The sequence below is a fragment of the Amblyomma mixtum genome, chromosome 4 (genome assembly GCF_055824585.1).
Source record: "Amblyomma mixtum isolate Tamu chromosome 4, ASM5582458v1, whole genome shotgun sequence".
NCBI classification, from domain to species: domain Eukaryota; kingdom Metazoa; phylum Arthropoda; class Arachnida; order Ixodida; family Ixodidae; genus Amblyomma; species Amblyomma mixtum.
In genome coordinates, this window is record NC_143015.1 from 121,721,534 (window position 1) to 121,727,148 (window position 5,615).

The window sequence follows — 5,615 nt, forward strand, 5'->3', positions numbered from 1 at the left end:
GCGTAGGACTTGAAGCAAACATCCTGAGATCCGAACTTTTGACAAATGCATTACAACAAGACGACCACAGACACATAGAGGAGGACAGCGTCACTTACGGTGTCGCCGTAATTTGGTGTCTCCCCATTTTTTTCTCCTTCTTTACAGTAAAGCCAAAGCGTTTCAAGTATGTCGGAATAGAGGGTAAGTGCTCACTTTCACTTAGTCTAAAGTCGTCGTCGTCTTTCAACAGTGTCGTGTTTGACTGCAACACAAAGCTTGATTTTCCGCCCTCAAGTAATTTATCACCTCCACAGCAACATATTATACTCGAGGCATGCGTCAACAAAAACTTTCTTTAAGAAGAGTGAATCTGCGTTTCGATGGCAGCCAAAATGAAGCTGGAACAATGGCCAAATGTAATGCCTAGCGTGAATTCCAATTTCCCACCTTAAACTTCATTTTTGGACAGAACCTTCGATCGATTCGACACAAAGGGTGGGGTCTCTCTTGTCTCCTTGTATAGGGAAGAAACAGCATGTAAGAAGCAGAATAAGCTTCTGAAATGGGCACAAGAAGCATTCGGATCATGCCAGGGAGAGGAATTACTGCACCGTATACTCCATCCTGCAGAAGCAGAAACAACAGAATCGATGGAACCTGCTGCTATGAGGTTTCCTGGTGTTCTCGGCGTGCCTTTCGACGCTTTAGACAGTTAGTTGGTCGAGCACGTCTTCTGCGTCGTTTCCTTCCGTGGTCTTGGTCCACACCTCATTTCCCATAGTCAGCGTCATCAGGGTTTTGGTTCAACGTGGTCAGAAAACACCGTGGTGAAGGAGAATCACTTGGTCCGTGGTCGTAGCTACAAGTAACACCAAGAACAAGAAGCCTCTAAGCAAAGACAATAGCAAAGACACATAGACAAAAACGAAAGCCCCTTTACCGTGACGTACGACGACAGTCCGAAAGGCAGGCGAAATACCAGGAAGTCGAGAATCGGTCGGAACGTTCCATGCGTGTGAGAGGAATGGCCTTCGACAAGAATATCGGAGCTTAGTGGATGTTACGCTAGCCGGCCGTAAATCGATATCCTCCCTGAGTAATACTGATAGCATCGTATTGCCTAGGACGACGAAGCAATCAATCAAGCACGTGTCTTTCTTAACGCTTACTGCAGTTCGGAGTACGCTGGCCACTTCCTTTTAGATGTCACGGACTTTTACGCTCGTGTTTTCCGCTGGTGCCCTGAACTTTTACTCCCCTCAACCACTTTTCCTTTTTCCTTTGGCTGAACTTTGTTCAAAAGTTAAAGAACGCGCATCTGTCTCTTGAACCATAGCTTTCTTCCTGACACAGGTATGAAATCTGCAAGGAAGAAAGATACGCTTGTGTAGTTTATTTTCTTTAATTTCAGGAAGCATTATTTAAGTGCCCGTGTAGTCCCTCGAAACAATGCAGAGCTCAAGCTTAGAATGTACACTGTCTTCCATAAAAGCAGCACTTCTTTTATGAAAATTGGAAATATCTTGATAGCGTTTTCATTATTTCACTATATCAAATATGAAATCACTCTAGGACACACTCACGTGCACTCTTACTCATGGCTTTATTCCAAGTCACAACCTCGTGCAGGTTATTGTTACTATAGCTTCGGGCGAGTGTCGCCATCATTTAAGAAGTGTACTTTCTCCCAAAAAGAGCTTAACTCCCAGTTCCTTTTCCTCGATGTCTCTCTCAAGGACCGTGCAACAGCAATAATCATCTTGAAGCTCCCAGCTGTCCTCAGGATGGTATGCAGAGCGCAGGCATATCACGGGTTGCGACAGCGCTTCTATAAATAAAGGCGGTCGCATCCACCGACATACGGACTGAAACGTTTGATGTGTACACGTGCAGATTCGCTTGGTTCTTTGTTCGTGTTTATTTCTTCGGCCGTCATACCGTTCGCAAACGCTGAGCTGAGGGTTCGCATAGAGCAAGGGTCCATTAAGTGCATATGCTCACATTACTTCGGGCCGTAGGCTGGAAGCCCAAATAGCAATAGACGGTTGGGTGACACATTTCTTCCATCCGGTGGCCATTTTTTTATTGATTCATCTAGATGAGAACTGCATCTGCCGTTGCATGAATGACTGCACTGGAGGCGTAAACAATGCAAAACTCGTGGTCTTATTACTTCAGAAAAAATTTCGAAAGCAGGAGCAAGCGCCTGTAATTGAATTAAAGACTGTGGGAGCTCCTGTGAAACCGCCGCGCTTTTGGTCACCTCAATTTTTTGTTCTCATCTGTGCAAGCAAGCTCAAAGGTAATCAGGCACTTATGAGAACGAAATAAATTTGCTATAATTACCAAGTATAAAGCAAGAAAAAAGCATCCCGTAGAATGCACAGCTTATTAAGTGTTCGCGTTTCAGTGATTTACACTAGTTAACTCGTAACTTTTCCTAATAGTCAAAACTTGAGCGTGTTTTTAAAGGAATGGGCTCAACCCCACTGACATCGTAAAAGACGTCCAAATGAAGGTTGGGGAAAGAAAGGGTTTTGGAGGCAATGTTTATTGCTTGTAAATTGCTGTCGCTGTAGTGCTAGCCCGGAGACTAACCAGCCGCTGCTGCGATTCAGGGAAATAATAACGCATTATAGCGACAACCACCGCCTTTTCCTAGCCCCTGCAAATGGGCTGAGTAAGACGGAGGAGCGAACTTTAAGGCGCCTGCAGACAGGTACTGTACTCTCTCCTGAAATCATAAAACATTACGATCCTAACACGGATGGGCGATGCCCGCACAGTAAGGAGACCTGCGATATCTTCCACATGGTGTGGGCATGTACTCAAAATCCCCAACTCCCCCCTTCCCCTACCACTTCCAGAGAGGCATGGGAGACTGCCCTCCTCAACTGCTCCTCGCTTGAGTCCCAAAGGGCTCTGGTGAAACGGGCGAGAGACGGGGCCTCGTCATGCGGTGTCCCGGACTAGGGACGCCGACCATGTAGCGGGGCCACTCTGTGGCTCCCAAACTCTATTTCATCAAATAAAAGTTTTCACCACCACCACGCCGTTAGAGAGTTTACCGCTGCCTGTGGCGCCAGATCAATCGCATTTTCAACAAGCCTAAGACATCTTTTTCCATGTCACACCCTTAATTATACTCGCAATGATATTTACACTCTAGGCATCTTCTCACTTTATTTTCTCCTCCCATGCACCGTAGTTTGAGGCCTTTCTCTACTGCTCCTTCCTCGGCTTTTTCATATCGTTCTCGTCGCTTGCTTACGTAAGCGCCGCAGCAAAACCCACCGGGCGATTCCCTGTCCTCCCCATTCCTTGCCGCCTAATAGACTACCACGTCAAGCGCAGAAATGCGTTGCCTCTCGGCTGGTGACGAGGAGTATTGCGCTTAAAGCCTGAAAAAAAAGAAAAAAACTGTTTCGCTCGTTACATGTTAGTGGGGCAAACCCTTTCACTGATGCAGTGACGTTCAAGTTGCTTTGTTGTTGTTTTTTTACCGGCTGGAACAAGTCAAGTTCGCAAGTAGAGGACACTCTACTGTGAGCTGCATGCAATCCTCCTCAGACTCTCGGAGCACGCCATACGAAATAGGAAAAAAAAAACGTGAAAAAGCAAGCGACATCATTCGGCGTTTCGGACCACGTCTGCATCCCTGAGGCGCACAGGACAATATAACCCGCGGCGTCGTCTGCATATATCTTTCAAACGCGCGGCAGCGCGAAATAAAACAAAAATCCACGATGCCATGTTTTGTTTTTTATTCTCCCGTTCTTGTTACGAAGCGGTGGTGCTTGTTAGATTGTTAGGGCAACCTTGTTTTATTGCGATGGGCAACGAAATGATTATGCCTCCTCTAACCGCGTAATAAAAGCAAGCAATGTCGCTAAAATTACTATGGGGAAATGTCAGGGAGTTATAGCAGCACAGTAGCTTGCAGTGGGTGCTTGTTTTTTTTTGCCAGTTGAGTTCTTGCTTTCGTCCAGTGACTTCAGGGAAGATTACGCTGTTGCAGCGCACCCAGGTCACGCAATCTGAATTTTGCGTCAAGCTTGTCGCTAGGTCTCAGTCACTGCGTTGATTAGTGAAACTGAGTTAGACAGTGCATAACCATTTTTAAGTGTTGTGGTTGCACCCATATAGATAGCTTGAAGGTCTACAGGTATATGGCTGTACTTTTGTGCAATTCTTTCCTGTAGATCTTAGAACCCGCAAAGGAGCGTTCCTTTATTTACAGGTCAACGTCAAAGTGTCATGTGCGCAGTTTGTTTTGTATTAGTTGCTATGCCTTTTAAGGGCCCTCTCATGCACTGACAGATGGAAAGGCTTGCGAAAAAAGGCGACCAGCGTGACAGTAACTATATTAACAGAACTTAACAGTATAGAGAAAACACCCCAGTGGTTGAGCTTGATCGTTTTTGTGGTTTAGTAGATTATGAAGTACAAAGAGAGTAAAATAACTAGTAAAATGAGAATGGGGTGGAAAGCATTAGCCAGGTGCTCTCAGATCATGAGATGGTAGGCTACCAGTATCCGTCTAGAGAAAAGTACATAATATCATTACTTAGAGATATTCATTTACGGTAGATAATTTTGCAAGGTAGTGAAAAGGATTTATCTTAAGTTGAGGACAACATCATGTGCTGTGGAAAGAAAAACGATAGACGTCACGCTATGATACACGAAGAGAGCAGAGTAGGTTAGGGAAAAAATGCTAGTTACTGATTTTGCTACCTGCTACCTAGGGACTCCAAAGTAAGGCGAACAAGAACATAGAAAGCAGTGGAGTAGCATATTGTATGTTTTTCTTCTTAAATTTTTTTTCTCCTGCCGTAGTTTGACCTGCCGCAATCAATAGCAAAAATATAACCATTTTTTTTAGTTATTGTGGAGAAAGTGCGCTGGAAATAAGCGATATGTTTTTAAACAAATAGTGTTTCTACAATACCTGGAAATTGTCCGTATTGCGCATCTATGTTTTTTTGTTGCTTTGCGTTTGTGCTGAAACAGAAATGACATTTAAGTGCTACCTTGTAACGAGCTGAAAAAAGGTTACCAGTATAAACAAACAAATAAATAAAAAAATAAATATCTCGCCGTAGCGCTGCAAAGCATAACTGTTTCGTTAAAATATTTGAACTTGTCCAGGCTTTGCTTGATGTAAAAAAAAATGGCGAGAAAGGCGTACTGAACAATAAGTACAACATGAACTGGTGGGCGAGTTGGTCTGACATATCTAGCGAAGCAGCGCTACGGCACAGGGCCAAAGGGAAGAAAGGGACGAACACAGCGCTGTGTTCGTCCCTTTCTTTCCTTTGGCCCTGTGCCGTTGCGCTGCTTCACTAGATATGAACAATAAGGTTTCCGAAATTAAATTTACGACCGCTGTCCTGAATAGCTCAGAGACTTAGGCAATGCTGCTTTGTGCCTGGAAAGCGGTCGCGCTGTGCATAGCAGTAAATTGGGGCCGCTGCAGCGCCAGTAAGAGATATTCGGGGCAAACGGGGGGTTGGGGTATTCTGCAACAGGCACAATGTGATGCAGTCTCGGCTGCGCAAGCTGTTTCCACAGATGTTGAAACAGCGTGGCATACAAGTGCGCTGTCGGCAACCGTAAAGCGCTAAATCATC